Genomic DNA, 23,848 nt, shown 5'->3' on the forward strand with positions numbered 1-23,848 from the left:
AAACATCTGGCGGGCACCAAGTTGGCAATTGCTTCCATGGTGGTTTGACAGCGATTGACAGAGGGCTATCTGAAGAACAGCAGGGATGTCCAAATACATTCTTAGAACTATTATTCATTTAGCAGGAGGTTAACTACAAGGAAATAGCTCTCATATTTGTCAACAAAGTGACCCACCACCACTTCTTGAGCTGTATCTTCATTTTATTTTGTCTTAATCACCTGCCGCAGAAGCTGTCTCCCTGCTCCCTTCAGTCCCTACAATGCACCTGTCCTGCACCATTCAAGTTAAAGGACAGGTTGCCACAAAAGTGAAGAGTGGATCAAATTCCAAGAACACAGCTGATCCCCCAAAACAGGTTATAGGATTCACTGTCAGAATCATATTTATATGCCATCATATTTATAACCCGAAATTGTTCGTTAAACCTCTCTTCTCCCTTTCTCCTCCCTTGTGCAGTTTATCATCCCCCCATGCAGCAAAGATTTCTTAGCTCTTTTATCACCCTCAAGAAGGTTGGAGGAAAGATTTTAATCAAATTCTCATACGTCATTCGGACACCCTCTTCCAAAAAAAAGAAAAGAAAGAAAGCTGAAAGCCTGCAGAATCTGTGGCTTCGTGTGTCATCTGGATGAATTTTATACCATCCATTTTATTTGCATGATAGAATTCCTATTTATTTTTTAAATCCCTTATAGAGTATTTTTATTGACTTCATGCTTCTCGGTGTGCTACCTGACTCTATAATGCCACACATTCACTTCATGCTCTGCCTTTCCGTCCAGTGCCAGCAGAATAGGCTGAATGCTACGAATGAATCTGAAACAAATAAGCAGTAATTTGGATTATCAAATGCTGCAGATGAACTACAAGGGATGATTGCCCTTCCCATGATGATATAGCATTTCCTTGTAAACTTCCTAGAGGTATTTGGTTGGCTTGTGAAGATTCTAGTCTAGTGCTGAACAAGCAATTAAACATTAAACCCAGATGTGAAGGCAGTACAACTCCAGTATGTGTATCTGTGTGTGGAAGATAGCACATCCCTTGCCTGAAGGTGGGAAAATTAAGGGCTCCATCACTTCCTGGAGCCTGTGATCTGGGCTCTAAGACTTCCTGTTGCCGTAACCTGCTGTGAAGAGCCTGTGATATAAAGCGGGCAGGTAGACAAAGGCTTGAAACAAAGGTTGCTAGCCAGAGGGTAGGTAGATCAAGGTGGCTCTCAGCATGGTAAGGAAAAAATATTTTAAGCCTGAAAGAGGGGCAAACAAGAAAGCTGCTACTCAAGAGCAAGATTCTTCTGAAAGTCTGGTAGGGAAAGGGACTGTTTAAGTTCAAGGTCTGCATTTTAATCTACTTTTGGTTTTTTGCTCTGTTGGGGAATTTGCTGGATTTCTCAATTATGTTTTCCTTAAAATAATCTCTCTCTCTCTCTTTCTCATTTTAGTAAACTTTTTACTTGTTTCATCAACCTGTGTGGTCTCAGTTTATTGTAAACACCCTTATGCCTAGAAGCCATAACCTTCTCTACTTTGCAAACTTCAGGCAGACCCCAGGAAAGTGGTTGTTGATTGATAAAGGACAGCCTGATAAGGCTCCTCTTCCCCTTTATCTTGTAGCATCAAGTTCTTGGAAAAGGCAAGGTGGGCTGAACAGAAGGGCACACCCTGCATATCCAGGAGTGCCTTACCCTCAGCCAGCATGTGACCCAGAGTGGGTGGGAGGTGGCCATCACTGAGGCAGAAGATCATGGGTACAACTTTCAGATTCTACCTAACCAGGTGCAGTCGGAGGACTGTACCCTGGAATTTGCTGCAACATTGCAAGAAATCTTGGCACAGAATTATTGGATCGCATGGCATAGCTGATTGGGCAACAAACTGTCTTGAGCCAATAAGAGTAGCATCCCTGGATTTTTAGGCAAATTTGCATCCACATCAGAACAAAGTATAGATAGTCATATTGGTCTATAAAAATCTACAGTATAGCAATGATTTTATTAGGAACAATCAGAAAACTTACTATTTCATGCTATTTTGCTTGGTCCCCTAGTAAAGGTCTTGTCCTACTGTGCATTCAGCATCAGAGTAATTAATCACCAGGATCTCATAACCAAAGTTAAAGATGCCAAGGATTTGGGCATGACCAAATGTAATGTTTCCTTCGTTGCAACGCAGGTCCCCATCCAACATCTGAATGTGGCTGTTTGCGAACTCAAGCACCAAAGCTCATTAGGTTCATGGAACTAGTTGCACAGTCCTTTGGATCCCAGTCATAGTTGGCTGCAATCCTATGCACACTTTTCTGGGAGTGAGCCCCATTGAAAACAATGGGAATTAATTCAGAGTAACACCTAGGATTGCAGTGTTAGTCTACATAAATGGTTTTCTCCAGGGATGACTTTGAAAAATTAATTTAAAATGCATACAAAGTTTAGATTTTGTACATTTTCTGTGACAAAATTAAAGTCACCACAGCTCCTGTTGTAAAAAGAAGATTGTGCCCATAGCTCTTCTTTTCACTTGGATCAAAACACTCTGTCAGAATAATTGTTCTGTTACTGGACTTGTGGGTGGGGGGAGGCATAGGCAATGCTTTTCTGAACTAGAAGGGAAGGAGCAGCAGTAGTTTTTTTTTTTTTAATCTCATAAAGTTGAACCAGAAAACTTAATCAAACCCTGCTTGACCTTGAAAACAAGATTAAGTGTTTAATCTAATCTGGAAACACAATGCTCTGAAGAAACATTGCTGGAACTGGAGACGCTTAAATCAACCTTTGATAAAATAGTAACCCAGAGGGCAGCTTCCTCTTCATTCTTTGTCTGACCAGTATAAGCTCTCTTGATTAGTTAGAAGCCTGACCACATACTGATCTGCTTGACAGAAAAATAAAATGGAGGTCGGGGGGAAACCACCATTCCATTTTGCTTTTCAATCCATGCAACATGTTTCATTGCTCCCAGACCCAGGAATCAAGACACCTGTATTTAAATAAGAATTTAATTGAGTTGCTGATCTACAAAAGTCCTTGGTTATCCACCCAACTCTTGAACTGTAAAAGTGGTACCTACTGAAGAATGCTTGGGTAACTTAACCCTGGTTCCAAGCCTTGAAAGAGCTGTGCACTGCTCATAGCCAGCCAAACCTATCACTATCACTGTTACTTCTGTGTATATACACACACACACACTGCCCTTCATCTGTAAATCTCAGGGCAGTTCACAACATTGATTCCCCACTCCCTCACCATAGTTTTGCCCTGTTGTAATTTTCTCTTTAGAAGGCTCTTCCAGGTTAAGTTTAGAAACACCCTTGCCAACTGCTAATTCAGATCACAGAGCAAAAGGTTCCTACTTTAGGGAATTTCCCGGACACATCCGGAATACTGCAGCCGGAAGCAGTAAAAAAAGGTCTGGGAAAATGCGGACGTATGGCAACCCATGTCTGCAGTTATTGCGAATTTGCCAAAAAAAAAAAAAAAGCTCAACGTGGCAACCATACCTACTTAGTCCTGAAACAACAAGCTGGACCCACACTGCCATGATCTGGCAGGAAGGGTAGTTTACCATCCATCTGCTGGAAATGGACAGGCAGACCTTAAAAGCCTCTCCCATTCATTCATTTTATTTATATGCCACAATTTTTTATTTTTTTAAAAAATCTTGCTCAAAGCTGCTTACGACAGAAACTAGATGCATTTCAAACAAATATAACAACATACCAAGAAACTGCATTCCAATATTACAAATATAACAAGATCACTTAAACAACATGCAGCATTTGATAACGAAAACAACAAGGGAGCATCACAGTTCCACCTTGGTCCTAGAAACACTCCTCCCATGATGTTGCTCATGTGACTTCCCATGTGACTTCTTATTGGATGCACGTCCAGTGCTGCATCTGCTTTTAAAGTAACACCTCCACATTTGGATGGCCATCTGTCACAGATGCTTTTGCTGAGATCCCTGCATTGCAGGGGGTTGGACTAGATGGCCCTTGGCATCCCTTCCAACTATGCAATTCTATCTACAAATTTTGCCATAGGAGGCAAAAGGCTGCACTGCTGCCACCCCACCCCTCCAGTTGTGAACTCAAGGCGTCCAGAGTCTAGTATTTTATTTATAACCTGCACTTTCATAAAATATATCAAAGAATCTGAGGGAGGTGCTGGAAGTTTTAAGTAAGAAAAATGCAAAATAGTCACCCAAACTATCAGTGCAAAAAATCCGCTTTCTTTCCTTATGCTTTTCTCTATGTGCCAAAAACTCCCTCCCTATCCTTATGCCTTTCTATGTATGCCAAGAGAACATTCCCTCAATTTTTTGGACACTGCCCCTACCTGTGAACTGGCACTTTGGTTAAGACCAGTGCTTTTTTGGGGGGATGCAGGGGTAGGCATACCCCTAAACATTTTGTGAATCTAAGTTTGGCCTAAGTTTTTTTTTAGAAAAAAGCACTGGTTAAGACTGTACATATATATCTCTCTATATAGGCACCTATCACAGAAGGAAGAAGAAAGACCATTTAATTAGTGTCAGTAAAGCCAAGGGCAGTGTGTTATGGGCTGACCTAGCACAAGCACAGATCATGAAAGTGAGGCAGATGAGAAGCCACAAGTGCATTAGCAGTTACAGAATAATGTAATGAGAAAATGTTTGTGGACTTGTGAAATGGTGCATAACTGCACTGGGAATTAATGTTTGCCATGGAAAGGAAGATGCACAATTCCACTCCAATTTGGTCCTTTTTCAGACATGCTGTGCCTTCGGCCATCTGTTTCAGGTCCTATTCCAGCCTAGATTTTATTTCTCCTGGTTTGCTGGGTAAGAAATATGCTTCCTATATGTACTGTTTATAATGGGCAGATGAAGATGGGCTTTCTGCCTTTAAAGCAACACAAGTTTTGACGGGGGAAATCGTTTGGTTTTACAACTGCTTTCACAAACATGTTAGAATTTTCTTCATCCACCCATTCACATGTAGCCTAGAAACCTCATGAGTTATACCTGGCCTTGCCTTATACATCAGAGCCACTTCTTCCCAGCCCATCAAAAGCCTATATTCCCCCTGCTCCACTTCTCTCCCAGATTCTATATGTACCCTCCTGTTTACATAAGCTAACAGAGTCCATATTAGCAAGGAGTGTGTGACCCTGCTCCTTGGTTTCAGAAAGCAGAGGTTATGAATGTGTGATGCACACCTGAGGAAACCCTAACCCTTGGTTGTTGTTGTTTAGTCGTTTAGTCATGTCCGACTCTTCGTGACCCCATGGACCAGAGCACACCAGGCACTTCTGTCTTCCACTGCCTCCCGCAGTTTGGTCAGACTCATGTTTGTAGCTTCGAGAACACCGTCCAACCATCAAACCATTGCAGTAATATACCTGCAAATAACCAAGGGTTATTTGCAGGTATATTACTCTCCCTCAGCTTGTGGGTTTTTGCTCTCCCTTGCACACCTTCCCTGACTGGAAAAACATTACTTGAAGACCTTTATGTTCATTGGATATGTGGGCATTCCACAGCAAATAATGTAATTCAATGAGCCCTGCATTAAAAAAAAAACCCACTTCGAAACCTTCAGTCATATTCAGTATACTTTTATTCAGGTGAACGGCTCCATTAACATCACTGGGATAGGTCATTTTAGTCAGAAGGCAGCCATCACGCTGAATTAAGACATATCCCATTGTGTAACTGCTTAGTCCATAACTGACCTCTGCAGCTGAAGCACAACCCTTGCCCATGGTATGTAACTTGCCATCTGACCCCTACATCTTAGCATCATTCAGGAACATACTGGGGAGGTGGGGATTACAAGCTGCAATACTGAATGATGGCAAGGATGAAGGAAGGGCTTCTTAGAGCATGCCTGAAACAAAAATTTGCCTTAATCTAAAACCTGAAAAATCTGAATGCAAACTTTGGGAAATGGCTCCTGCCCTCCTTCTTCCCTTCACCCTACAATTCAGCTAACATGATCTTACAATGCTCCACTGTTCTGAAAAGAGAAAGGGTGCAACAGGAAGTGAGGTGTCAGGAGGAACCACTCAGAGTCCTCATTTACCTGCATTATTCTTGAAAAGCACAGTTGTGTCTGTCTCAGCTGGCATAAACCAGCGGGTGAACCCTACCTTTTTCAAGGTAGATTTATTACAATCCCATGTAGAATAGAGGCCCATATTTAAAAGCCTGAGATGTTCTCAAGCTAAAAATGAACTCATATAGAATTAAATGCTTACACTTTGGCAAATTACTGGCTAAGAATCTTACGAAAACAATTATGATTTTAGGAAGAACATAGAAACTGTGCTTTCCTGATATCTTTGATCCCTCTAGCTCAATGCTATCTAAACTGACAGGCAGTAATTTCTCAGGGTTTCAGACAGGGGTCTTTCTTAGCCTGACCTGGAGCTAGGGAGGCCAGGTCCAAAAGAACACAGGGCTCCTCCACCAGACCAGTAACTTTTGGCTCATCTCCAAATTTGTCTTCTCCTGCTGTTCACTACAAGATCTCTGTGGTACTTGAGTTTGATTTTCTCTTCCTCCCTCCCATCCTCATTTTTTGTGTCTTGTCTTTTAGCCACATGTCAGGGACTATCTTCTGCATAGGAGCCATCTCCTAGGGGCCCCTTAAAATATTTGAGGGGTCTGCCCCCGCCCCAAGTTGATGGGCATTGCCATTCAAATGGTGTGTGTGCACCACATCTTGTGATCAGTTATGGAGGGTGGAGCTTACCTGCCCCCCTCCCAATATTTTATTCAAGTTGGCACCCCTGATCTTCTGTCTGCATTTGTAAGCTACTCTGGTAACCCCCCTTTTTTTGGCTGAAAGAAAGATAAAAATGCCACATGACGATGACAATGATGATGATAGAGAGTGAAGTTCATCAGGTGTGGCTTGTCAACTTGGAGACTCCTTCTGCGTGGAAAACATCTTACCGACCACTGAGCCATAGTCCTTTCCTAAACATATTGACTCTGGTGTTTCAAAAGGAAAACTTGGGTGTAGTTCAAAAGGAAAAGATGGAAGATGGGCTAGATTAGATTCAGTGTTTATTCAGAAAGAAACAGATACCTTAATCAGGGAAGCATGACTTTTCACTGCGTGTGGTTTTGGTTTTCCATTCAAGCTTGTTACAAAATTAAATATTTAAAAAGGATATTTATTTGACTGCCTCAATTAGCTCTGTCAGGAACACACACTGTTTTATTATGTCTGAATGACAGTGTACCAATAGTCATTTCTACATTTGCAGAAATGTCTGTCAGGCCCATGGTATTTCAGTGGGTCAGCTGTTAGTATTTGACCACTTCTACTGTGACCAATGTTGTAGTGCAGCCTGTTTCATAATTTACTGATGGCACAGAATAGTTGTTGATAAGCCTTATTAGAATTCATTCATGCTTTTCAAGAACCAAAGCTAACTTTCACTTTGAAAGTCTAAAAGTTCTGTGCTGGCATTCTTGCTACACAGGAAAATGCTGATGAAAACAATGGCTGCTGAAATGGCAATTATTTGCTGAGTTGTTCACAACCAGATGTGATGAGGACATCTCCAGTAGATGTTACCTACTGAGCACTTGATGAAACATCTGTGTGATGTGACATTTATTACACTGCTTACTGGTTCACTGTAAGGGCAAACTGGGTTCTTACCTTCATAAGGGCACAGCGCCTTCAGTATCCAACAGGCAGGAGTGCTTTGTTCAGCAGGCCAGCAAATCTGCTGCTGTTGAAACAAATAAGAGGACAGCACAATGCGCATTTGATGCAGGAAGTATAGATTCCCTGAGAATCTTGCACTTCAGAACATCAAAATCTTGCAAACTGGAAACATCTCTCTCTCTCTCTCTCTCTCTCTCTCTCTCTCTCTAACATATTATACTAATGATGAATTATGCAAAATGGTTGGATTTGTTTTTGTTTAAATTACCAGTGTATTATTTTTTTAATAAAAAAACTAATAGTCTCATATACCTCCTAGCACTATTTATACCAAATAAAGTAGAATAATAAACAGCATTTCTATTTCAGCTTGTCTGTTCCTTAACATAAGAGAAACATATTTCTATGCCCTTTGGAAGCTGGCTGATGAATGATGAAAGAGGCATAAAGAGAATAGCACTGGATTTCAGAATTAAGTTACCAAAGCTAATAGTCAAATAACAATCCGTGTTGCATGGAAAAGATGGGCAGAGATGAGAGAAGCTGGGGTGAGTGAACCGCATGGATTTTTTGGCAATTGTTTTACTAGTTAAGGTTAGGGATGTGAGAGAAATCCAAGTCAGTTTACACTTAAAGGTGATCTTATCTGATTCACACTTTCCAGACTATCCATGAAGCATAGCCGTAATTTGAAATTTGCACTTTCCCAAATCTTGGAGTGCAGTTCTCCAGCCAAATGTGTACAGAAATGCATTTAATAGGATAAACTGTGCATATAAAGGAATATATTGGTGAAAACAACATACAAAAACACATTATATTAGGGGAAATTGCTTTTGCAAAAATGCATCCATTAGGAGAGATTTGCACTAAAACGCTGAAGTTTCATGAGGACTTTTTTTAAAATCCTGAATTGATGTGGAAATATGAAGAACCAAGCATAAGACTGAAAAAATAAGAAACAGAGAAAAACCAAAATAGACATGTTTGCCCAGTTAAGAATGAGAAAATCTCCTCCCTTTGCAATAATAAATGTGAGAGGATAACAAATGTAAATTATCTTTTCCGAATGCTCTGGCAAATAAGTAGAGTCTTTTAAAAATGAAACAAGGATTAAAGGCCTGACATACTGATGTTAATTGAAGCACTGCTGAACGGACGTGCTTTTTAGCAGTGACAAATAATTTAGTCTTCTTGCTGGCTCCATACAGCTTGTTGGCTCCGTATGACTCTTCTAACTATGTATAAATTACTGGCTAAAGCTACAGAGTTCTATATCCCCACCCCTCCCATTTTGCAATAGTCTTCAAATTGAGCAGCTTTGGCTAACGAGGAATCATGTATGGCACCCACAGAAGGCAAATTTAATACTGTATAGGCACTCTGAATACCTGCCTTTGCACAAATGTTACTGTCTGTACTATTCGTGTCAATAATAATAAAAAGCTAATTCTAAAACACCTGTTAAAAACCCTGTTGAAACTAATTCCGTGTCCAGCTGCTTGCACACTGCAAGCACAACTTCATCCGAAGCCTTCTGGGGGGGAACAGAAAAGGAACTGCTCTCTAGCAGGTCTTTCTCAGATGGTGGAAACTGGGCTAGCTTCATTTAAATTAAGCCACTTGTGCCATGCATGAATTGGATCCCAGCTGAGGACCAGTTTACTGCACATGTTCAGTATAGCTACTCAATGGACAAGGTGCCTAGAAGATAAATTACCTGAGAAGAAGCCGTAGGGAATAGGAAGACTGACTTTGAGGAACAATGTTTAAGGCTGCGGTCCAGTGTATGCTTACATGAGGTAATATTCTCCTCATTTAATTCCAGTTCAAGAGCCAACTTTGCCTCTGCCTTGCCCATCCCTCTCTGCCTCCTGGTAAGTAGCAGTGACTTATTTGACTGGTCTGGTCTATATATGGAGCAGAATTAGGTGAGTATGAAGTGATAGGCTGAATAGTCTTACCTCAGGTTGTAAGTGAACAATCACATTTTTATTAAAAAAATGTTTCCTTGGCAAAAAGAAAGAAAATAGAAAGAGAGCAGAGAAGGGAGTACAGTAATTATACTGGAACAATTTTTCCTGATGACCTAAAATTTACCTGTAAGGAGGTTTTTTTTTTTGGGGGGTGTCACAGGTGGGAACATTCAAAAGTTTCACATGCACACACAGAGAGACACACACCACCTGCAGCCCGAAATGGCATAGTTCCCTTCACCACTGTAAGGGGAAAGCCAAGCCCCAAATTTCATAAAAACGTAGCAGAAGAGAAGCAGTATGTCTTTCATTATCCTTAACACAATAAGGCATTAACTTACCTGTCTGTAATCTATTTTTAAACCTTCTATGCCTACAAGAGATCCATGTTGAAACACACCAATGTGAGGAAACTAATTATCCACCAATACTGGCTGCGCTGCTAAAGAAAATGATGCCTTTTGAAATGCTATTTTTGCTAATGTAGGTGGACAATAAAAAGGAGAGCAAACTCTCAGGAATCAGCGGGAGTTTGAAATGTAGACAATTTGCTTTAATAGCAGTGTCCTCTTGGGGATATGTTCGAAGATCTCTGATCCTCCTGTCATTGATGTCTAGGAAGCATTTCCTATGGAAATTGAATTTTTAAAAAAAGACCAAGCCCAATGAGGGAAATGTTGAACTAGATGTAAACCTGTGACAAACTCCACGGCTTTGATTATACAGAGACCGCTGGAATTTTGGAAATGTGGTTCTTTCATTGTGCCAGCCATGCACTCCAAAACAGACACACACCCCCCCAAAAGAAAAATACTAAGGGACACCCAGTTTTCCTTTATATCATCCTTTAGGGTCACACTCAAACTCTGAATTCAATAACCAGAGCAAAATCTCTCTGCAAAACATTTTCTCTCCAGTATAGCTGACACCCAGTTAGTAAACAGGCATAGGACTGAGCTGTAAGTCCTACAGATGTCAGTGGTTCTTTCTTCCAATTGTGCATAGGACCGTAGGAAGGAGCACCAGTTCAATTCAGTGGACTTGTAAATGAGTTAAAATGAAGGGTAAAATTTTCACTATACACAGCGAGCTGTTCAAAGGCTATTTAAGCTTGTTTGGCATAGCAGTGCAAGAAAGTGGCGCACAGCATTCTCAAGGACATTTTCAAGGTCACAGAGCAACGCAGAAGCAGCCTTAAGGTTAGCATCCTTACCCATTGCTTTATTACCTGTCCAAGGTCTTGCCTATTACACAACACAGCCCTGCCTTTCAGGGGATAGTGCTAAGGTTTGGTTTTACCTCAAAAGAGTAGCGTGGCAATTAATACATTCCTGTCACTTTGAAAAGACATTGGGTTAACTCAGATGCAATCAAGCTTACTGCCAAAGGGGAAAACAGATAAGGTAAACACCAAAGCCACTTGCTACAAACACATGACAAACCCTATCGAGCATGAGAATTCTCCTGAAACAACCATTTGCAATTGCTTTTATGAGAGGGGAAGGGAAGGGTCTCTGAACGCAGCATGGAAGCTTGGATTGACAAACCAACTTTTTGCACATCCATCAACTGGCTGATTCGTGAAGCATTTCTGACTAGAAGGGACCACACAATGGTTCTTGCGATCACGCTGAAAGTTGAGAGAAATCAAATTTAATTTGCATTACAATGCACCATTTTAAAAATTGCATTACAAAGTAGTCCTCTCACAGGACTCCCGTGACTTCCTTTCCACTTATTTGAAAAGCAGACAGCAGACAGTGAATTTAAGCAGAATTTAAGAGGCACCACATTCATTTTTATCCTAAAATGAAGCCAGGACTCATGAAGTAAACACAAACTAGGGGGGGGGAGTCAATATTGTGCAGACATCATAAAATTACTGCAATCCCACAAGTTGTAAAACTGGCATTTTGTACAGGAAGGAGAATACATGTGTAACATTTTTTTAGGGCAATGGTACTGAGCTTAAAGCAGTATATTCAGTCCAAACGTACTTTTCTTCTTTAGGGTTGAGCTTTTGCAGGGAGTATCAGCTTTGCAAGTGAGAATCAGAAACTGTGTAGGATTCCAATTGGCTGCATTCCTGTGTCATAACAAAAAACTGTTCTATTCTTTTTTTAAAAAAAAGTTTCCTTTAAAAAAATTAATAAGGCAATGAATGAACAGATATATGAATATTTCAGCAGCGGTTTAACATTTTAAGAAGGTGGACAGTTCATCTGAAGCATGATAATGAATGTTTGTCACTGCAAAGCCATGAGGAACCATACTTATCCCACAGTTAAAGGATATGCAGTGATCTGTTTTTTATATTGTGTTTACATCACCCTAATAGGGTAAAATAATGACATAAAGTACCAAGACTGGATTACTGCAATGTGCTCTATGTGAGACTTCCCTTGTGCTTGATCTGGAAGCTGCCCTGGTTGCCGATTTGCTACTGGACCAAGTTCAAGGTGCTGCTACTAGTATATAAAGCCTTCAACAACTTGAGACCAGTACCTATTAGATAGATCACCTTACTCCAAATTTGCCCACTATGCCGCTTTGATCTGCAGAACTGGCACTGCTACACTACAGGTATCATATATTACCCATTCTTTATTTGTATGAAATCGATCTTTTAGTGTGACAGCACCAAACTTTGGAACTCCCTGTCTATCAGGCAGGCGCCTTTGCTGTACTCTTCTCAGAGCCTGCTAAAAACCCCTTTTAAAAAGCCTGCTGAAACACGTAGAATGTTGGTGCGTGTTTTAATTTGTTTGTTAGCATGCACCTGGGTGTGAACCTCCCCATGGCAATTCCTACTGGTTGCCCAGCAGGCAGGCTGGGTGGAATCCCAGTGCAGGATGTGGGCTGCCTAGAATAAGGTTACCAGATTTTTTTTCAATGAATCCAGGGACACTTTTGAACTTCCTACTAAACAGATGGATTTTGTCAGAGGACTGATTTGTAAATCCGGGGACTGTCCCTGGGAAACGGGGAAATCTGGTAACCTTAGCCTAGAAGCAAGAGAGAATCCTTGCCTTTATGCAAGATCAAACCCCAATGATCCTGTACCCAATGAAGTTTTGGCCTCGTTGATCTTGTACATGGTTCTAGTCTGCTTCCTGCACTTCTGCCTCTCTGCGCACAGCTATATTTTTGGTGCATAGACTTACATATTCATATGGGAGTGTCAGGATTGTGGCAAGTGCTCTTTCCTTACGTTAAAGGATGAATATGCCAAACAATGAAATGATTTCACCATTTTTTAGGAGAAGGTTTCAGTTGAAAGCAAGAAAGGAGAAAATGTATTATTTAATTTCAAGAGTTAATTGACTGGCTGAAAGAATGGCATTTGACTTCAGAAGCCCTTGAATCAGAGACTCAATAAAACAAATATTTGCCTCCATGATGGCCCAGCTTCCCAAATTCATGCAGTTATTTTCTGTTAGTGTTAAGGGGCCTTGAAAATATCAATCCTAGGCACGTTACTGATGAACTAGGCCCATTGTGAAGTATTTTGTAATGCTACACTTAGCTATGCCGCTAACTTAATATGCAAATAAATTCAAGTATTTACTGAGCCATGAGAGAGCTACTAGGCACATCTCTCATCGTCATTGATAGGGAAAATAGATGGAGGCTACCAAATGGAATCGGGAGATAAGATATATGCAAAATATTTCTCTGTTGCAAAGGCAAAGTGCACAGCTGCAGCAACATTAAGGATAAATAGATTTTTTTCCCCATGATAGTCTCTTATGAACATATTTTTCTCTCTGTGTGTAAGCAGTTATAAGCTGTGCCATTTTCAGATCATAGAGTCAAATCTCTCTTCACTGGGCTGGACAACATCCCCGCCCAGCTCCTGAGGTTTCAAAACACTGCTCTATAATCTCAGGGCTCATCCAAACTTCTCCTTGTCCCATGCCTAGAAAACGTGGAGCTCAGTGGTTTTTACCTTGCCCCATTCATTTCCCAGGAAAAACCCACTCTTTGGTGCTAAATCAGAGCAGACCTCAATCTAGAGCAACCCCAAATTTCTGTTTGCTAAAGAGCAGTTTTTCCTGAGGGGAAACCGTGGGACGAGAGGAATTGGTGGATAAGCCCTTAGTCAAGTTGCCTCTGCAGCAAAACATGGTAGTGTGGAATGCCTCTGCTCAAGGTCCAGCTCAAACACCCATGCCATTATTATTATTATTATTATTATTATTATTATTATTATTATTATTATTATTATTATTATATTTATACCCTGCCCATCTGGCTGGGCACCCCAGCCTTCTTCCAGGATATGCCATAGATAGATCTGAGCATTTCCATCAAATAGACAGCAGAAGATTCCAGTTCCACGCCCCACAAGTGCACTAGAAGCCACTAATAGGCAGCCATCTTCTGATGCTTCAGATGCAAATTGTGCATAGAAACTATTTTTAAAAAATCAGAAAATTAATTACAGACCTGGAGATAATGTGATGACTTGCATTCTGTTACTAGTACAGTATAGTCACAGAAGCTTGCTGCATATCCTGTATGCTTTTCCTGTAATAAAGATCTGTCAATCATCTTTCACGAAACAATGAATGTAGCAATAGCTAATCTTTTTAAAGTTCCTTCACAATCTCTGGTTACCTAGGCGATACCTGTGATTAGAAGATTCCTCACAACATTAGCATTTTCCAATACTCAAAGTCCACTTGTAGCACACTGCTATAGACTTGACTATTTCTCTCTCAAATAGCATTTCTCCTCAGGGAAATTCCCACAGATGGTGCTGGGAAATGGCACCATCTTATATATTTTATAAGAACCTATGGGATTTAATAGAGAAATCCAATCCTGGTATACCATGCATATGTATACCATATTCTATATACTAAGAATTATCTCTTAAGTTCTATAGGAGGTGCCTTGCTATCATTTTAAATCTTAAGTTCCCCTTCAAATTTGGAATTTGAAAGGATGATTCTCTCACCTTTGTTTAGCAACCTTTTGACTCATTCTCATTGTCCAAATACAATCTTATCCACCTGCCTACAAAAAAGCAGGGGGGGGGGAGTTACCTATATCAGCAGTTGCTTCACAAACAGCAAAACTGGGGTGAAAAACTAAAAGTTCATACTCACATACCCTTAATTAAGTCTTAATTTACTGAAATCCGTAAGGGTTTAATTGATCCGCATGCACATTTATCCTATTTCTTTCCCCTGTACGGTTCTGTATTCTCACAAAATTACACACCAAAGCATCTCATTCTGGATGACCAATATATTTGTATCTTCAGAGTATTTTCTACATACACAGAAAAATCTGTTTTAAAATGTGTTTTAAATGGGGCGGTGAACAAATCGCCGTTTCACTTATCAGCATATTAATACACCTATATATTAACAACAACTTATTTCAAACATTCGTGCCATTTGGGCAAGGAAGTAAATAGATATTTTCTCTTTATTCCCATCTTTTGGAGCATAAAGAGGAGATATTGCTAAATGAATAACAGAATTTTTAAAAGACCCGTTTAACAGGAATACACCTATATTTCTACCTGATTATTGTTTTTAATTGTAGTTGTTAGACATTCTGAAAGTCTTCAGTCTGAAGAACAAAATATACATTTATGTATAAATAATATATACATATATACACACTAGTTATTCTGTTCTGCTGAGACACATATGAATGTTTGGCTACATATCCCTTCTGGTCACTAAATTATACTAAACATCAGTTCAGCAGGTATCAGGTCAGCAACTAGATTTTTTCTGGACAGCCACTCTGAGAAAGGAGTGGAGTAGCAGACATAAACCACCACCACCCCTCTCCAGAGGGCTGGCTTCCAAGGCCTAATGTCCCTGGTGCCTCTCTGGGTTTGTGAGGTATTCCTCCTGGCCCAGGGGCTTCTGATCTCTGAAACCTACTGCTATGCAAATTTACTCTGCACCTTTCAAGTAGCCCTGTTTCAAGGCTACTTCATCTTGGCAAAATTAGCTGCTTGAGAATGAAGACTGAGAAGCTCCTTGAAGCCTGGTGTGAGCTGCTGAGACTGCTTTATATTGCAACTCAACCCAAATTTAGCATTTCACCACTCAGCCTACAGAGCGGTCCTTTCTGTCTCTTAAGCTGTAACTAAGTCATGCAGAAGACATTCTATGCACCATATACATGTTAAGGAAGGAAGAGTAAAGCTTTGAGATATTAGACTGAATTGCACAACACTATAGCTTTCCAGTACACATCTGTGTGACTATATAAATCAGATATTGGGTGATATCCAACAGTAGTCATAGGGTAGATCCACCGAAATCAATAGAGTTAAATGACTTAAGTTCATTGATTTGAACAAATGTACTCTGAATATGACTAAGTTGGATATCAGCCATCATTGCTAGTATAATGGAGAGAATGCTTAGTGTGACTGTTAGATACTGAGGATTTTATTCAGATTCCTGTTAGGTATATGTTTCTTGTCTTTGAGGAAAACTGCTATAAATAACAAAATGAAAAATAACTTTAAAAAAATAAAACCGGAACATTCTCTCAGCAATCCTTATACCCTCTTTGTGAGTCACAGCAGTATTATTATCCCCACAAACTACATATTTGGGAGGAGGGCAGAGCAGACTGAGGAGTGGCTTGCCAAAGATTCCTTAATTGATAGCAAACATGATATTTGACTACATTGTGTACATGCTTTACCTTTAAAGCACATTCAAACCATGTTCCTTCCCTCAAAGAATTCTGGGCACTGTAGTTTAGCCCTCACAAAGTTACAGTTCACAGCAACCCTTAACAAACTACAGTGCCCAGAGGTTTTTTTAGGCAAAGAATGTGTTTCAAATGTGCTTTAAGAATATACTATGTATACAGTCCATGTCTCTTAGCCACTATGTGACAATTGTTCTTACCATTAGCCTAAAAGATACAAGCATTTTAAATGTGGGCTCAAGCTTGCAGGTTCTGTTCTCTGTTTTATATATATTTTTAAAAAAACAAAAACAAACATAAAAATCCTGAAATATTTAAACACCATGGCATGTTGTCATGGGTCTATTCCTGCTGTAATCTTGATCTTCCAATTGCCTTAAGCACTCCAAGTCAACAAAATAAAACAAAAATCCCAATTTCATAAGACAAAAGAAGGGACATGCAAACACAAGAAAACTCCTGCTAGATCAGTCCAAAAATCTATCTGTTTCACCATCTTCCACCCTGCAGTGGCCAAGCAGGTGCTAAGATGTGAAGGCAACAGTCCTATCTTGTCTCTAGAATCTAATACTAATAATCAGAGCTACTGCATCCAAACATGGAGGTTTCATTGAGCTATCATCGCTAACTGCTGTTAATAGACCTATGCTCCGTGTGTAGGTCTAACCCCCTTTAAATCTACATTGGATGGGGGGGGGACTTTAGTATCATTTTATGGTTTTACCAATGCAACCTGATATTAATTTATGGATAAGCAAAATGAGTCCTGCGTAGTTGAAAATATGCAGGGGGGAGAGAGAGAGAGAGAGATGCAGGTTTTATATCCTCATAGTGTCTTTCTAGTACTGTACTGGATCCAAAACTTTGAGTGGATAGTGAAAAATGTTACTGAACAATGCAGGCTGCAGGCAAGCAAAAGGGTGGGGTGTCACTGTCTGTAGTTTCCTTATGCCAGCTCAAAATAGTATCATTGCTAGGGTTGCAAAGGGAGGGGAATTTGTATGAAAGCAAGAAAGGATGCTATGCCACTTTCAAATAACTGTTCTCTATTTGGGGACAGTAAAGAAGGAGTAAGGGTCAAAATTAACTGGGGACAATCCCCAGGTAGAGGTATCAGTTAAGCTGTCTTGGTAAGTGCCTGAGGGGGTGGGATATCACTTATTGGTTGTGTGGTCACCTTTTGTTCATTCACAGTATAAACTGTTGCTGAAGGCTGTTCAAACTCACAGATCAGCTTGTAGTATTAATTCCGTTCCCCATGGCATTCACCTGTGTATTACAAAGCATTCTGGTTACAAATGCTTCAAACAGGTCTCTGAAGACGCAAAGATATCAAATCTATCCAGCGGCCACATTTGTACAAGCCTGTGTGTCAGGATTGATTCCGACAAGAGATTAGACTCAAATTTTTGATCTAGCCCAGGAATTTTTGATCAAGCCCAGGACATAGACTCATGCTTTTTCTCCAGGAGTGGAAATCTAACCACTCTTGACAAAATTGTATAGAGAAAACAACCACCGTAAGACAATTCTTTGAAACATACACATGGGAGTGAATAAGCAAGAAATATATTGAACCTAATATTGCCAAAAGATCTCTAAAAGCAGGTAATTTAAAGGTCAGCAAATCCTCTGCTGGAGGAATATGCTACTGAAACATTTTCTGCCTGGTCCACAGATAGGTAATATCAGTGCAGAAGCACAGAATTTATTGGACATAAACTCAACCTGTAACCAACTTCTCAAGCTCTGTTGGCTTCAGGATCAGAGCCACCAATTCACATCAGCATCAGATTTGTTCCTAATGACTTGTCCTAAACTCAAGATAGTAATGACTGAATCTCTGCGAAAGCTGCAAGCCATTCAGTCCAGCTAAATCCTCTGATTTTCAGGTTGCAGCTCTATATATGCACAGAACAAACACTCGGCATTTTCTACTCATTCACTCCTGTTGTGTCTGCTTCCCCCCACCCCCCAACCTCTATTTTTCTGTGGAGCCAGCCTTAGAAGCCCAGAGCATATCATATTTTAATTTTATTTTTAAAAGCATCCACCCATCAAGAGGCTGCTTGACCACAAATCCGCAGGCATTTTGTTTAAAAATAAAATTTGAATTTCAGGAACATGTTACACATGAGCAGGAAACTCCATATTATTCCTCCTTAATGAGATGAACCTATTCACTGAAAGCCCATTCATGGACTCGTATTTACAAACGGGGGTGGGGTGGGGGGAGAGAAGCAACTTTGAGAGATGCTCATTGTTCAATTACTCATTGATAATCCCCTTGGTCTAAGGTGGAAGGTAATTACGTTAGGGGCATCGGAGAGGCTTTTTCATGCAACAGATGCATTTCCCCTGACTCAGACGAAGACTCTTTTTGTTTCTGGGTGTTCCACTCAATAGTCATCAAATACACATTTGCATATACATTTTAAAACATGTAAAATAATATAGTGCAGGTAAACACAGCCAAAGCTTAAAAAAATGGTATTCTCTGTAAGTTCTATGTTTTACACTCTCCAAGTTAAAATCATCATGCTTAAAATATATACAGGGCTTCCTGTGAATTTCATTAAGGGTACATCAGCATAAATATTCAGGTATAAATAGATCAGTTTTGGACAGAATGTTTAAAGGGATTCATAGCCGTAAGAGCAAAATCTAGGCTATAACCACACTGTTTATATTCTGGTATAAGCAGTTTTCAAAACACACACACACCCCTTTACTTGTCAGAAATGGGGAAAGTCCACTTCGACAAACATATGAAAAACCTTCAAGCCATTCATTTATCATCAAAACCACAGAATTAACTACACACACACACACACACACACACACACACACACACACACACACATTTTGTTTGATACTGAAAAAACAAAACATGCAGAAGGCTTTAATAGGATGCCTTTCCATACGGAACTGTTCCAAAGACAGTACTGATAATTAGCATTAAGGTGGTTAAACTTAAGGCTTGAGTGTTCCCTGAAATTGTACACCAGGATATGTGCATATGCATACATGTATGAATCACATTAAAAGGCTGTAGAAATATTGAAGTCGATAGCATGGCATGCCGATATAATGACAGCTGATTTTTTAATAACGGGATGACCCAGCAGCAGCAGCAACAAAGCACAGGAAAAACAACCACCACAACAACAACCCCCCTCCCCTTACCTATTGCTTATGTTTTAATGATGGATCAGCTTCTTTACAGACACCAGATATTTTGGCCCAGAGAGTAGAGGACTTGGAGCACGTGCACGCAGACCGTTCCACAAGCCATTTTCCCCCTGTCCGTTAGCACACCGTACATCTCCAGCAGCTCCGCTCTCCAGCTGCAAACATCTCATTAGACTAATGCATTCAGCACAGGCAGAAAACTCGATTTACCATAGCTACAGCAATGAATTTCCATTACGATGACAGCTTCAACCACATCATGTCCGGAAAACCAGCCAACCACTGCCTTTTAAAGAACACACACACACACATTTTACAAGCAGAAAATGAGGCCTGTGTGTGTGTGTGTGTGTGTGTGTGTGTGTGTGTGATGCTGTGCTGTGCTGTGTTTTCTTCCGCTCGCTGCAGCTAAACTAAAGAGGGAGGGATGTGTCACGTTATAGAAAGTCTGCATAAATAGGTAAAAAGCATTTGTACTTTTAAAATAATGTCCCTTACAGTAACAGGAATTCTTTGACAATGATTACAGTGGGTGTTAGGAACCTCTCTCTCTCAATCTTTTTCTCTCTCTCTCTCTTTCTCTCTCTCTCTTTTTTTAAAACTATCCCTCCTTTGTTGCCATAGTAACCAGACTGTATCATCATCTCTTTGTCCCAGTCATGCAGCAACGTGGCCCAGTATTGCGCTTTATACGACATCAGCGACATGAAGGATCTGTCGTTCGTTCGACTGGCGATAACGACAGCAGGCGGCTGTGGCTTTTGACGCAACAAATGTTTTCCTCAGTTAATGGCACTGTTTATGCAGGCTAGCCATTTTATGTACTGATGCTTGTGCTCCCGATCTAGGGTGTATCAGGTGCGTACAATGCAACAGTGATGGGTGCAAAACCCTATCTACAAAAGTTGGTTAAAATAGCAGGCAAGGGTAGGCAGGATGGAGCCCAGGGAAGTTGCTCCCCTTTCCATCTTCATCACAGTCTCCCTGAGTGAGGAGGAGATCTTATCTTCATTCACCTTCCAAGGCATAGAACAGGCCAGTAGCATTTGAGGAAAACTTCCTGCAAATAAAATTAAACAACAATCATCCTTCCATGTACCACTGTGATGTCTGCGATTAGATTAGCTTTTATTTTGGCTTTAAAAAAGAAAAGAGTGTGACATCTATCATTCACTACATAGGCTTATATATAATTTGCTGCATTAGATTTGTTATAAATTCAAAAGGCAGTCCCCAGTAATATAGGCCTCTTTGGAGAAAAATGTTAGACAAAAATGAACACAGCGTTGTTGGTTCAGACCAAGGTCCATATAATCTCGCATTTTGTTTACAACCAGATGCTTCTGGAAAGCTTACAAGCAGGACATGATGTTTCAGGGTTTCCGAAACTTGCATCTCCAGCTGATTTGGACTGCAAGTCCCATCATCTTTAGCTAGTAGGACCAGTGGTTAGGGATGATGGGCATTATAGTTCAAAAACAGCTGGAGATCCAAGTTTGGGAAGCCCTGTCCCCAGCATCTGATAATTAGAGGTATAACTACAACATGGAAGTTAACCTCCACCAAGGTTAACAGGCCTCGGAAGACCTATCCTCTGTGAAATTAATTTTGCATTGAGTACTTTCTTTTGCCTATCACCACCAGTATATTTACTGCTGCAGTAGTATACACTTATATATGCTATTAATGAACTTCATCTCTGAGAAAGCACACAAAAGTAGCCTTTGGAGGTTTGAGCAGGCTCAGTAGCCACGATATGCTGGGTATTTGTCAGATGGACTGACAGAAAACTGGAGAGAAAGAGGAACGGAATGGAGTAACTTAGAAGACGTTATGGCTGGCTGGACTGTACAAGTTGCAAGTCCCACTTGTGAACAACCTTGCTGGTTAACTCTGAGTTCTAGACCTAAGAACATGGGAGAAAAATAATTATATACATTTTCTCCACATTGTATACTGGTTACTAGGGTTGCCATATTTCAAAAAGTTTCTTTTTTAGGAAGACATGTAGCAGCTCTACTGGTTACAGCTCATGGTAAGTGTGGGTTGGGCTTAACCTTAAGTCTAAGTTCATATGGCATGCAAAGCCAATCCTTAGTTTAGCTTTGCTTGACATTGCTGTGTGTTCGCAATGGGGGGGAGTGAATTCTTTGAATGCCAAGATCAAAGTTTGGGGCAAGTACTCTTTGGTGAGAGAACCCATTTAAAATCACGAAATGTGCAGTAAAGTGTGGAAATATAGGGTGTTAGATGTTTAAAATAGGTCATTGTGAGTTCCTTCTGAAGTTTTCCTTTTCCCCTTGCATAGAAAAAGACCATGCATTTAGTATGTTAAAAATGGTTTACTGACAAAGGTTTACTCTCCAAAGGTCAGGTTCATGTGCTTTTCCATACAGCATTCAGAAAATATTGCACAGGCAGTAAAACTTAGCTTACTTAGAGTGGTTACAGTTCCTAAATTACTGGTATATGAATGCAAGAACTGCTCATGTAAGGCATACAGTTTGAGCTTGGAGCAACTTACTCAGATCTCTACATGCTGAGCTTCTCAAGTAGACTGCAAGAGAGCAATAGACTTGATTACCTTCCTCCCAAAGTAAGGAGGGGTGACCTAGCTAAACCTGGCAGGACACCTTGCTCTATGGTATTCCCTTCATGCCTTAATGGTTATATGAGATTCATCATACCACAATAGGAGAGAACAGAACCAAGGAGGAGCAAATTGGCTGCAAGCTCATCTCCAGGAGCCTGACAAATTGTGCAGTTGGGCATTCTTGGTAAGCCAAGGTTCAGCTTGGGGTGTTATGTGAACCAGCCCTTTGGTTGGGCCTGCTCCTGAAGTATTTAAAGATGTGTATCTTTAGCAATTTGCTCTTCGTATGCCTTCCTTTTCACTTTCACTTTTGCAAAGAAACCTTTCTTGCCTATTGTATAAAATCTTCCTCTTAGGTTCTTCCACACTAGGGGTTGAGTTTGGAATTGTCATGCCTCATTCACTCATATTTACAGGAAGTCCATGCAACTCAGTTGTCCATTGTAATGCTTTTCTTTTACCCAACCTTTTTCTTATCACAAAAATATCAAGTTTTTCTAAAGAGGGGGAGAATAGCACAATTTCCACAGATGTAGATGTACTTAGTGTGATGCTTTCATCATTTTTAAGAGGCACAGTTTTGATGTGAACAGTGACCTAGTAGGCAGGTTAGCCTCTCACTACATAGTACAAACTCACTATCACCTTTGCAGCGTGCTTAACTCCCATTTCTTTTTCTTCTTTTTTTAAAAAAAAACTTTTAATCAGTGCTAAAATGCATTTCCAGATATAATTATTTAAAATATTAGGGAAATACAGCTTAAATGAATGAGTGTCATTGTGTTATAGCTAAGGGATAGAAGGACATGTCAATTTCAGCTCTCTTGGCTTCTCACTTTTCCAGTCTTAAATTCAGTTCTTCACATTTCTGCAGCAATTTTTTATTTTAAAAAATCCTCATGCAAATTCTTCAGCATGTTAGTGTGCATTCCTCATAATAAACACATTTTTGTATATGGTTTGGACTCATGCACACATTTTGCAAGCAAGTTCTCCTAATATAATTCATTTTTATGTTATCTTCATTTATATGCACACTTTGCTCTTATATATGCATTTTGTAAGCATTGTTCGGTTGAAGAACTCTCTTGCAAAATTCAGGTAAGTGCAAATTTCGAGGGATGCCTACATTTTTGTACTTACACTGCTTTAGGAAGTGCAGATTTGATAGCTGCAGCTTTAAGTGTTATATATGTTATACATGTTTTCAATTTATTATATATGTTTTCAATTTTACATCTCAGATTAAACATCTTTCATTATACCATACATTCAGTGACTTCCTTCCTTCCCCTTCCATGGTTATCCACCATTCCTGCACATTTTGCTGTAACCATCTAACCCAGTTCTCCTATCTTACATCACTCCAATATTTATTATACTGTTGAATTTACCCTAATACTGCCAGCGTTTTTCAACTGTGCACAATTGTTTTCTGTATACTCGACAAAAAAACACCACTCCTCTTTAAATACCTGTTCTTTTTTCTCTCTTATTCTATTTGTTAGACCAGCTAACTCTGCATATTCTATCATCTTAAACTGCCAATCCTCCTTACCTGGGACCTCTCTCACTTTCCATTTTTGGGCTAACAAATTCTGAGCCATCATTGTTGTATACATAAATAAGTATTTCTGACACTTGGGGACCTCTGTCTGAACAATTCCTAACAGAAATGCCTCCAGGTTTTTGGGGGAGTTTGTTTTAAACATTTTTTTCA

General features: G+C 40.0%; 1 protein-coding gene across 2 annotated transcripts in view; it reads right to left on the bottom strand.

Moving 5' to 3' along the window:
- The window catches only part of SCML4 (Scm polycomb group protein like 4), a 76,959-nt gene extending 56,877 nt beyond the window's left edge, over positions 1 to 20,082 (bottom strand). Inside the window, exons 1-2 of one of the 2 annotated variants that reach the window (XM_083497700.1) lie at positions 19,530 to 20,082; positions 7,663 to 7,735 (exon numbers count right to left, since the gene is read on the bottom strand). The gene's annotated coding sequence lies outside the window, so the exon portion shown is untranslated. The remainder of the gene's footprint in view (positions 1 to 7,662; positions 7,736 to 19,529) is intronic. The other variant, XM_083497701.1, reaches the window with a different exon arrangement.
- Between the last annotated feature and the right edge of the window lie 3,766 nt (positions 20,083 to 23,848).

This window comes from Podarcis liolepis, assembly GCF_965112155.1.
Source record: "Podarcis liolepis genome assembly, chromosome: 3".
Taxonomy (NCBI): Eukaryota; Metazoa; Chordata; class Lepidosauria; order Squamata; family Lacertidae; genus Podarcis; species Podarcis liolepis.